Raw genomic sequence first — 12,304 nt, forward strand, 5'->3', positions numbered from 1 at the left:
AGTTACTTTGTTTGGTAAGAACCAAAGCTTAAGAGCTTACTGGGTATCATGCTCTAATTCCAGACATACTTCAGTTGGTAAAGACTAAACTTCCTGACAGTCAAGAGTCAGAACCCACAACTTGTCTTGACTGACAAGGATCAAGCTTTACATGTTTTTTCTTTTTAAACATATCAAAAGTGTGATTGCATATTTTAGGCAGAGCATTAATTTATTTTCTATAAAGATTTGGAGTGATTAGGAAGAAGCCCCCAAGGAAAAAGTCACCCACTCAGGCCTCAGGCCACAATGTGTTGGAGGTACTGTTATACCTCATTCACAGGACCCCAAGAAGACCACCAACAACCCAACACACCAAAAATGCAAAAGCAAGGTTTATAGTTTATTCGGGCTTAAGCTAGGGCTCTCAGACCACACCGATATAACGGAACCGTGCTGAGAGCCCCGGGTGGGGGAAGAAGGGGCTCTTTATAGGTTAGAGACAAAGGGAGGAGGGGAATAACAGTGTCACTTTGTGGTTGGTCCAAGAATCCTGCTCGCGCCAACACACCTTTGAACTGATCGGTTGTACAGGATGCGGTTGTGGAGATTTTTTTATTGGCGGGTGTTGTTTTCAGGGTTGTGGAATGTGCGGGCCATCTGTGTGGTCAGATTTTTACTCTATAGAGCAGTGTTTGTACCCGGGCTTATCTAATCTATAGTTTCCTGGAAGGGGAACAGCAGGGGAGGAGTAGCAGCAGGTGTACATTTCAAGCATTACACAGAAACTAAAAAGAGCAATCAGTGGGGTGTCAGGAGGGGTTGAATGAGGGGGATCTCTGGGTCCTATAGTACATAGCTATAGGGGAATCCTTAAGTTCCCTTTAAGCATCCTCTAAGTCCCGCTTAGAACCACACACTGACTGATTGTGGGTATAGGCTTTAAGAAGTTGGTCAGCCCAAAGTCAACCCTGGGAGAATCTTAAGTTAGACATAGATAAAAGCAGATACTTCCATCAGCTTGATCCTCCTTGATCATGTGCATCAACTACCACTCAATCATGACCTTTATAAAATTTAAAGATGCCAAAAGGTGAATCTTAAAAATCAAGTGTTCCATCTCTGATTATGCTCTGAGGGAGACAAAGACTGGTTTCTATCTCTAGCCAGTTCCTGTGGTTCCAGTACCCAGTAGATAACATTATGTAAAACAATGCCTCACAATCAGAAGATCCTACCATGGAGGTCTTGTACTACCTCTTTAGTCTGACATGGGCAATGTATATGACCTTATCATGTGGCTATAGGGACACCCACACAACATTACATGAGCAGAGCCACTGCCTCTTCTTAATAAAACAGCACCTGAGTTAGATTAGTACAGATGCAGCAGAAGACAGAAGTGCATGGGCAGCAAGAGCTGAGGTACGTCGTTCCAAATAGCATAAGGAGTAGAAATTCCATGGTCTCTGTCCAAGAGAGGAGTCCATATGCTTTAGCATAAATGAAAAACATCCAATATAACCAGAAAAGATTTCACCTGGAGCCCATGACAAAAGATGGGGGTAAGGCAGGAGAGACGTGCACCAAGTGTGCATCCGCACTGCTGAATCAGGAGCACGTGAGAAACTGGAAGGAGAAAGCATTCCGTGGTATAATCTCTCCCTTATGACCCTTTGGGATGGTGGCATAGGCAAAGTGAGACCAGAGGGTCTGTATCCCTCTCCATGCTGGCTCAGCCGTCAAGTTCCTCAGAAGTAAAGTTTCCAAAAGTAGTTAACCCTGACTTGAAGCCTCTGCAGCCTCATGTGGCATTTCCACCCAGTGAGTAAAGCAACTTCTGAGGCCTTGGGATCAGGCGCCCAGCTGCAAGGCAGTGTCCATGGCCCAAGGCAGTGGCGGTGCTCTCCATTTGAGTCAGGGACCTGTGCTGTAATTGTGTCAGGGACCTGTGAGCCCAACCATACCAAAACACTTTCCCACCCTTCCTTCCTCTAAATTTGAGCAAAGGTCTCTCTGGCCCCAAGGCAATGACAGTGGTGAGAAAAAGAAGTCTGAGCATGCTGGCAGAAAAGAGAGGGCGTTCACCTTAGTGCCATTATATCCCACTATCAGCCAGACACAGGGAAAAACAATCCAAGAAAGAGAAGCATTACCCGTGCACTCCTTATCCTGCCCTTGTTCCTAAGGAACAGAGTCAGGGATAGGAGAGAAGAGAAACCTTTTCCTTCTTTCCAGGCAGACAGAGTGCCAATACAAGGGGCTGAAAGACCTGGGGAAAGATAAGAGATAAAGCCTGGGGATTGAATCCCCTCCCACCCACCAAAGAATTCTTAGCCAAAGGATATTTAATGGAGGTTTGAGCCACCAGAAGGTTACCAAAGTCCTGGAATACGGTCATCTGTTGTACCCTCAAAGGGGCTTCTTTAATGTGCCTTCATGGTTGCCACATGTTACCAGGGAAATTGGGATTCCTCTATTGGTTACTTTTTGTGACTGTGACCCAAAGCAACTTGTGGAAGAGTTTATTTTGGCTTACAGTTCCAGAGGGCTGGAGCCCATAATGGCGAGGGAGACATGGCAGCAGGTGGCTGGAGCAGGAAGCTGAGAGATCACATTTCCAGTCACAAACAGGAAGCAGAGAGAGCAAACAGGAAGTGGGGTGAGGCCCACCAGCCCCCAGGAACGTACTTCTTCCACTGAAGCTATACCTCCCCATAACCACCTCAAACAGCACCACCAGCTGGGGACCAAGTACTCAGCCACGTTCCCAACATTTCTCATTTCTCATTCAAACCACTGCAATTACCTTGAATGAGTTCTTGGTCTTGCTAATAAAAGAATTAAAGGACTCAGCTGGAAGCTAAAGGACCATTTTATTTGTTCTAGAGAAAAACAAGACAGGCAAGCAAGCTGGAAGCCCTAGCAGTTGCCTGTAAGAGGGAGACAAAGAGAGTGTCATGCCTTTAAAAAAAAAAAATTTATTATAGTTATTTTTTAACAGAGCATAGGGTAGGGGTTTATTTACAGAAGAGTGGGCACCCCATATTTATGGCTGTGCTATAGAGTCCACACTCAGATACACATCCTGTGACCTCCTGACAGCTGCACAAAATGGTGAGAGAGGTGCCTCTTGGTGTTATCAGCTTATATATCCTTTGCCCCCCCTCCCATGCATCTAAGGTGGACTGACTGGGTGAGAGGGGTAACTGACTCCCCCCCTCAACTCCTTGATGAGAATGAGAAGGAAGTGTGACTATAGCTTGCTGGCATAGTGGTCAGAGGACATTTCCAGCTAACACTCCACCCCTTCCTCCAGCTCTTACATTTTTTCCACCAACCTCTTTTGAAAAAGTCCCTGAGCCTTGGAGGGGGTGGTAGGTGTGAGATGATCTTCCTCCAGTTGTGGCAAGGCACTGACTTTTCAGGTCTCTGCATCATCTGTTTTCCATGGGCTGTTGGCCAGTTTTATAGTAGATTCCATCTACTATAAAAACACACACAGGAAGAAGCAAGAACATCTAAACAGTGACTGCTATAGTAACTTAACCTATGGGTGTAAACACAAATGCTTGGTCAGTGCTTTAACAGGTGCATCATTTCCATCTAACAAAGCAATTGCAGTGACTTCCCTTCCGCTGGGGCCTATATTCTCCTCTGCCTAGGAGGTTGCCCGGGTCTACAGTGCCAGATGTGTGTGTGTTCCACCCCTAGGAGTGGGCATTATATCCAATAGAAAAGTTGCTGGCTGTACATACACTAGGTGCTCTACTATTGCACCAGCAGGAACATCTTGTTTGGTATGTTGGTAGTGCAACACTCAGAGTCCATCGTTGAGGAGAATTATAGGGGACTATTCTGCCCCCAGTCATCTGTGTGTTGTCTTTTGGCACCATGAAAACCACCCATCCAGTGGCAGGGAGTTTCCAGCTTAGTCCAAGTTTGATTTCTCCCTCTCCTGTGCTCACATCATGCAGTGTCTTCAGCAATAGGGTTTTTCCATCCACTTCTGGTGTACAACCAACATTATTGGCAATGGCCTTTATTGTTTTGGTGACCTCTAGTGTCCCTCAGGCCAACAGCTAATGGGGGAAACCCACCTCTGGCACTGGGATTTTTATTTAACAACTGTATTGCTTCTGGAAAGGCTTTCTTCCATCCCCATAGGGTTGCTTAAGGCTTTTTATTTATTTATTTTTTTACTGTATATCTGATTTCTTTTCCTCCCTTTATTCCCATAGTTATTTGTACAGTTCCCCCCACCCCACCAAGTGTCATGTCTTTTAAGTTAGTCATGGAGGTTGGCAAGCAGCTTGGCAGAAAGTAGGGTAGGGTTCTGAAACAGAGAAGGCCCAGAGTGTCTGGGAAAGCATGCTTAGGATTTTGATCAATATCTAAATGAAAAAGATAGACGAAAAAGGAAAAGCTGACTCAGAAAAGCAGACAGTCTTAACAATGCAGCTGTTGGGGAAGCTCTATAAGCAGCTGTACTGAGGGAGGGGCTTCAGGGTAAGATAAGGATGTCATTTCATTAAAGGGATACATTTTATTTCTCCCCCCTCCTTAGTGTGTCTTCAGGTGGATCAACTTTCCAGTGGGTGGACTCCTGGCCAGATGACCCACAGTCCCATCTGCATTAACTCTTAAGGAAGGAGACGATAATGTGCAATGTTCTAATCATGCATCAGGTTAGGTTGTGTCTCCACCCAGGGCCAGAGGTATTCCATTCTCTTGAGTAGAAGGTTAAGGAGGGGCAGTTGGGTTGTTTAAATTCTAATTTATCAGGGAAATGGGAGGTGGGGGTTCAAAGCTGATCATGAGGGAGGGGTCCAACCTAAAGCTATTAATCTAAAGCTATTAATCCTTATCTAGTTACCAAAAGTGCCAACTGGAGGGAGAACTTATCTCTTAGAGATTTCACACAGTTCTGATAACTTCTCAGCTGACTGCAGGAGTTGAGTGGTTGAGACAATGGTGAATGAGATGGCCACTCAGCCAGGACTGCTCACTATGCACACCTCTTGCCTTCTATTTCAACTCAAATCTCAAGTCAGGACTCAGAAGACATATTTATGGGTCATTTGACCCCTTTATTTGTTCCTAATCCGACCACATTGACTAATCTCTTTTCTTTGTTTTTCACTGCTGCATGGCATACTGAGGATGGTAGCCAAGCCTAGTTTTTCAGGCCAGGACCCAAGTTTGTGCCCTACAAACTTGGTGATATTAGAAGCACTGGCACTGTGGGGCAGTTGGGTCTGTAACACTGCAAATTTAGTGAACTTCACAACACTCCATGAGATCTTGGACTAAAAGAAAAGCATGGGGCTGGAGAAATGGCTCAGCAGTCAAGAACACTGACAATTCTTGTAGAAGACCTGGGTTCGAATCCCAGCACCCACATGGCAGCTAACAACTGTCCATAACTCCAGTTTCAGGGGATCCGACAGCCTCTTCTGTCTTCTGCAGGCATTGCATGACACAGGTGCACTTACCTACATGCAGGCAATACACGCATACACATAAAATAAAAATAATAAAATATTTTAAAAAATAAAAGAAAAACACAGGACTAGGAAGTAAAAAAGATTCAATATTTTTAAAAAAGAGTCCCCAGTGAAATCAGCATGGTGACACAAGCTACTTGGGAAGTCAAGGTAAGAGAGTTGTAAGCCAGGAGTTCCAAACCAGTACCATGTCAACTTAAAAAACAAAACAAAATGAAAAGACACCCAAACCAGTGAAACAAGTGGCTTACTTTAACCTACAGTTTCATGCTAGCCTAACAAAGGAGATACCACATGCACACACACACACACACACACACACACACACACACACAGAGGCACATACTCATACACACTCTTCCCCTGTATGTTTGGGAATTTGGGAATGCTTTCTGTTACAAATGGGAATGTTACATAACCTTGTAACCAAAGTTAATCTTGTGTTTTGATATCATTTAACAATAAACAGTAACAGCAAACAAGTTTATTATTTATATTGTAAACAATCTTACTAGGCCTTGGACTCCTTTTATAAGCTAAACATGTAACATTAATCCCTCATGACTCTTCCTTGTCCCTGACCTACAATAGTGTGTGTGTATGTGTGTGTTGCGAAAATACCAAGTGCTGAAAGCAGCAAATATCTTATTGGAAGCCTAAAGGAATTAGCCCCTGTTTAGGTTGCAAACAGCAAGTAGATAGATGATAACAATAGATGATACCATCTATTTATGATTGCGTATGCTGTTCTGGGTTAGCAGGGGTCAGAAAGGGCAGTCTCCTGAAAAAAGAGGGTCCTCATTTCCTTCCTACATCATGCTAGATGTAGTATTTCAATAAATAGAGAGCAAGTCCTTTGTTTGAGGGAACAGTTCCAAAAGAAATCAGAAGGAACAAGTTCTCAGAACAGATTGGGCTCATTCATGGTTCCAACAGACACCAAGGGGTTGGGCTGTCTTTGTTCAGGTATGCCATAATTTAGCATCTCTCTACTGCAGTATGTTGAAGAGCAACTATCAAGTCCACATCACATTTTGCTTTTGGAACCAATTAACCCACATATTGCAAAACCTTTATATGCACTGAGGCTTGGAGTGTAGCTCAGTGATTAGAATACTTGTCTATCATGGACAAGGCCCTGGGCTTAATGTTCAATGCTGAAAGAAAAAAATTGAAAACAGAGAATAAATTATATATTGCATTGACAGAGAAAGATTTCTAAGACATTAACAGGAAATAGCAAATTGCTAACTACACGGACATACAAATTCATTTATGTTGAAATATGCACAGGTCACCACATATACATACCTTCATAGATACCTTCATAGAACAGAACTATGTGTTTCTATATGTACTCAGTTTTTTAAATAACCACATTTCCTTTACAAAAAAAAAAACTAAAACTGTAAAGATGGGCTCCAAAATGGCAACAATTTCTGGGAAATGTATCATTGGAAGCTGACAGTGCAAAGTATATCTCTATTGCTTAAAAACTTCCCAACACATGCTCATGTCTTTCTCTTAGAGTAAAAGGCAAAGACTTTCATAGTTTGCATTCTCCACCCACAGCTCTGCTCTCTTTTACCCTTACTGATGTAACTTAGATTTATCCCCTTGCTGTTCCTCAAATATGCACAAATGGACTCACCTCAGGGCCTTAGCATTTGCAGGTCCTGTTCATTAGAATATTCTCTATTAATCTACATTCTCCCCTTTTTTTTGAGACAGGATCTCCCTGTAGCCCTAGCTGGCCTGGAACATGCTATGGAGACCAGACTGGCCTTGATCTCACAGAGATCCACCTGACTGTGCCTCCCCAATTACTGAGACTAAATGAGCGCACCCACTTCATGCCCAGCTGAAGTTTGTTTACAAAAAACAACAGCAACATGCACATTTAGGATAATCTATTCCTATAAGTCCAGGAAATAGAAATAATTCCTTTCCTAGAATAGAATTTTATTCACCAAGAATAAAAAACTTCTATGTTTTTATTATAAAAACTGATAATTATTATCTGCAAGTTGTAGTACTTACAGTTTGGGTTTCTCATTTTTGCCTATTATATATTTAAAAAAACCTCAATATTAAGGGTCAGATCTTATGCTTTTGTGTGGTGCTATTCTCAAAGTAATTATTTAATCCAGTTTTTATAATGAGCATTATAAACACCAGATGAGCGCATAACTGAATCTATAAACATGAAGCAAGCATATAAATACAAAGACGCACTGTGGCAGATGCCGAAATGCTATGTTCAATTTGATGGCTTCTTTAGAGTTTTATTACTTATTTTTAAATTTAAAAAAATTAAATTTATTATGTTTGTTTGCTTTTGGAGATTGGGTCTCACTATGTGGCCCAGGTAAACTTCAAACTCAGTATCTTTGTACCTCAGTCTCCTGAGTGCTAGAATTACAGGCATGCACTGGGCTTTCTTTGAAGTTTTAAAAGCCAGACATCAAGAGAGCGTGAGACACTGACACAACCTCCTTGTTAACTCTCCAGACTAATTATGTTTGAACTGGACAAGTAGCTCTAAGGCAGAGAAGTCCATATCAAGGAAAATGTATTTCCTAGACAAACAATCCCCGCCTCTCTTTATTACCCCGAGAATGAGTATAGCTCTTACAGTGTTTAGGTTGAGACATTTAGGTACAGTTATGTTCCTTATTCACGCCTAGAATCGCTTGATAGAGAATGAAGCCTTAAGAGGGTAGCACCACCTAGTGTTCTGTTTTGTTTCTTTTTCCAGGAGGCTGAAGATCCAAATAACAAATACACCTGATTTTATCTGTTCACATAATGACATATTCAAATGTTTGTGCTTGACTCTCCTGGCAGAGAGGCAAGGGAAAGTAGCACAAAGTAAGAGAGATTTAAAAATGGTAAAGAGGGGGCTGGAGAGATGGCTCAGTGGTTAAGAACACTGACTGTTCTTGCAGAAGACCCAGGTTTGAATCCCTGCACCCACATGGCAGCTAACAACTGTCCATAACTCCAGTTCCAGGGGATCCAACAGCCTCTTCTGTCCTCCTCAGGCACTGTACAACACGGGTGCACTTAGCTGCATGCAGGCAATACATGCATACACATAAAATGAAAATAATAAATAAAATATTTTAAAAATAAATAAATAAAAACAGTAAAGACAAGGGCTAGGGCTGTGGCTCAGCGGTAGAGGTCTTGTCTAGTACACGTGTACCCTGGGTTCCATTCCCAAAACTTGTCAATAAATTAAATAAATAATGTAAAAATTAGAAACAATTTCCCAAGTGCAATGTAACATAAACTGTTAGGTGAGATCATTGTGATCTTTAAGCTTCATTGTCAGCTTGATTGGGTTTAGAATATGGAAACACCGCCTTTGCTGTGTTTGGGGATGTCTAGATAGATTTAACTGAAGAGCGAAGACTCAACCTGAACATAAGCAGCCCCATGCCATGGGTTGGGGTCCCAGACAGAATAAAAGGAGAAAATCTGTGGAGCAGCAGCATTCTTCTCCTGACTGTGGATGTAATATGGCCACCTGCCTGACCCTCCTGCCTTCCCTAGAGTGATGGACTATATTCCCTTAAACTACAAGTGAGAAGCATCCCTTTCTCCCTTAAGCTGCTTCTTATCAGGTACTTGGTCGGAAAAATAAGAAAAATAACTAATAAAATATTAGTTGTAAAAATTAACAAGTAGGAGTCAAACAAATGACTGCTCAGTGGTTAAGAGCACTTGTTATTCTTGCAGAGGATCTGGGCTCGTTTCCCAGCACACACATGGCAGCTCACAACCATCTGTAATTCCAGTTCTAGGGGATCCAAAACCCTCTTTTCTCCTCTGTGGGCACTGAACACACGTGGTACACTTACATACAAGTAGGCAAAATGCTCATATATATATAAAACAAAAATAAACAAATCTAATCTTTAAAAATTAAGTACCCAGGCCTGGTAGCATACGTCTGTAATTCCAGCACTCAAAAGGCCAAGGCAGAAGGACTGAAGACTTTGTCTTAAAACAATAAAAAAAATTGACTAGTATTTTCCTATATTGGTACATAGTCTAATGCTAAATAGATGAAGGAAATTGCGATAAAAATAACCTGGATGTGTTTACTCACTTTGAAATGCAAGAAAAGCATGTGTCGGGGCTAGAGAGATGGCTCAGTGGTTAAGAGCACTGACTGCTCTTACAGAGGCTGCTCTTGAGAGAACCCAGGTTCAATTCCCAGTGCCTATATGGCAGCTAACAACCATCTGTAACTCCAGTTCCAGGGGATCTGATGCCTTCTTTTGACCTCTGAGGGCATTGCATGACATGGGTGCACTTACCCACATGCAGGCAATACACTCATATATATACAAAATTTCAAAAAAATAATAAATTATTTAAAAAGAAAAGTATTAATATGTAGTAATGAGAAATTCATTTGGAAAAAAGAAGTAGGGTTTTAGTAGATTATTAGATTTCTTGCTCTGTAAATTTGCTAAATAGCTTGCAATATTTTAAAAAAATATTTTTTTTATTATTTTAATTTAATTTTATTTTGTGTGTATGAGTGTATTGCCTGCATGTATGTAAGTGCACCCGTGTCATGCAAAGCCCACAGTGGTCGTCAGATCCCCTGGAACTGGAGCTATGGACCACTGTTTGCCACCATGCGAATGCTGGGAACTGAACCCAGGTCCTCTGCAAGAGCAGCCAGTGTTCTTAACCCCTGAGCCATCTCTCCAGCCCCAGCTGTCAATATTTTAAGTAAGAGAGAGGTGTGAGAATAGAACATGAAATTCAGTGAACCAAAGAGAAAGTTTAAAAAAGGCAGGAGTAAAACGGGAATAAAAGGTGCTGTATATTAGCTCACTAGTGCGTGTTTTCAATCATCCTTAGGTGTTTTTGAGACTGAATCTTTCACTGGCCTGGAACCTGCTAGCTGGCCAGTGAGTCCCAGGATCTGCTTGTCTGCACTTCCCCAGCACTGGGGTTATACCCATGCAGTAACACACTCAGCTTTTTGTATGTGGGTTCTAGGAATCAAACTCAGGCCCTTGTGTTTGCAAGGTAACCACTTTACCAAATGAGTTACCATCCTGGCCCAGTCAAAAGAAAGACTAAGAAACAAGTTTAGTAATTTGGAGTTGGGGGTGAGGCAGTGAGGGGGCCACGACTGCCTGAGCAACCTGACTTTATACTCATAAGCATGCTGCTTTGTGTGCTCTTTTTGTCTATTTATTTTAATTTTTGTTTTTAAAGGCCTACTGATTCCATTCCAAGTGCCCCTGGGTGTGGGTCCATGCCCTAGAGTCTGGTCAACCTACGAGGCATCACACCAGTAAGAAAAACTGACTCTCCGCCTCTTAACATCTATCAGTTGCCAACAGATCCTCAGCTAGGGCTGGGCCTTCATGCCCACCTTCCCCACCTATGCTGGGACCCTATCTGGCTCAGGTTTACATGGGTCTTTGTGTGCTTTTATAAGTGTTGTGGGTTCATATGTGCAACTGCCCTGTGGTATCCAGACAACACAGTTTCCTTGAATTCATCCATCACCTCTGTCTCTTACAATTTTTCACCTCTTCTTCTGCAATGACCTCTGAACCTTCAGAGGAGAAGGTGTAATATAGGTGTCCCATTTTCGGTTGAGCACTCCACAGTCTCTTTATTTTCTGCACGTTGATCATTTGTGGGTCTCTGTGTTCATCACCATCTGCTACAAGAAAAACCTCTGGTGAGAGTTGAAGGATGTATGGGTATTACAGTAAGTCACTGTGAGTTAGCTTAATATTATGTCCTTTTAGCAGAACGATAGTAGTAGTATGTCCCCTATGGTCTATGATTTGTCTAGGGACAGGTTCTTGCTCTGATAATAGTGTCAGGTAAAGACCCATTGTGAAGCAGACCTTAAATCCAATTAGATGGCAGCTGCTTACTCCCATAATATTCATGCCGCTATTGCACCACTGGGCATATTTTGCTAAGCCAGTTGTTATTGTAGCTTGCAGGGTTCATAACTAGGTAAGGTTGATGATTACCTTTCTCTTCCAGTAACATGCATGACGCCTTCTAGTACTATGAAAGCCAGCCAGTAGACACAAAGCTGGTCAGTACCAGCTTGATTTCTTCCTGCTTGTTCTACAACTCAGGTAGGTAGTGCCTTCAGCAATAGGGTCTTACTGTCACATTCTGGTAGGTAACTAAGTGCAATGGCAATAGCCAATATTTGAAGATATACAGGATCTCCTTGGTGAACAATTCCAAAACAAAGAGTCTATTCCTGGCACTGGGCTTTTCATTTGCTGGTCTATGAGGGCCATTGAACCCATTATATGGTAGCTACATTTACACTCTTATTATATTGTATATGTATATATTGAGAGACGTTTCCATAGGTTTCCACATGACTCTTTCAAAAGGCCTTTGGTATTAGTTATCTTCCTCTTACTCCCTTCCCTCTTCTGCCCTACCCTCCCTTCCCTACCCATTAAACCCTTCCTGTCTATCATTTCCTTTTCCCCATTTATATCACTGTGCTCTACATCCCCTCCCATAAACCCCTCCCCCCATGGCATCTTATTAGTTTCCTAATCCCCAAGGATTTTCCAATTGAAACACACCTATCTAAAAACTGAAAGCTAGCATCCACTAATAAGAGAGAACATGTGACATTTGTCTTTGTGGGGCTGGCTGTTTTGTGTGTATACTACTATGCAGACATGACATCCTCTGGGAAGATAAGTTCCTATTGTTTTAAAGATAGGAACAAGTGATTCAGCAACTTAACAAGGACTTTGCTCTTAAAATTTTTATTACATTTATTATTTTTT

The sequence above is a fragment of the Nannospalax galili genome, unplaced genomic scaffold, assembly GCF_000622305.1.
Source record: "Nannospalax galili isolate Female #2095 unplaced genomic scaffold, S.galili_v1.0 scaffold441, whole genome shotgun sequence".
Lineage (NCBI taxonomy): Eukaryota > Metazoa > Chordata > Mammalia > Rodentia > Spalacidae > Nannospalax > Nannospalax galili.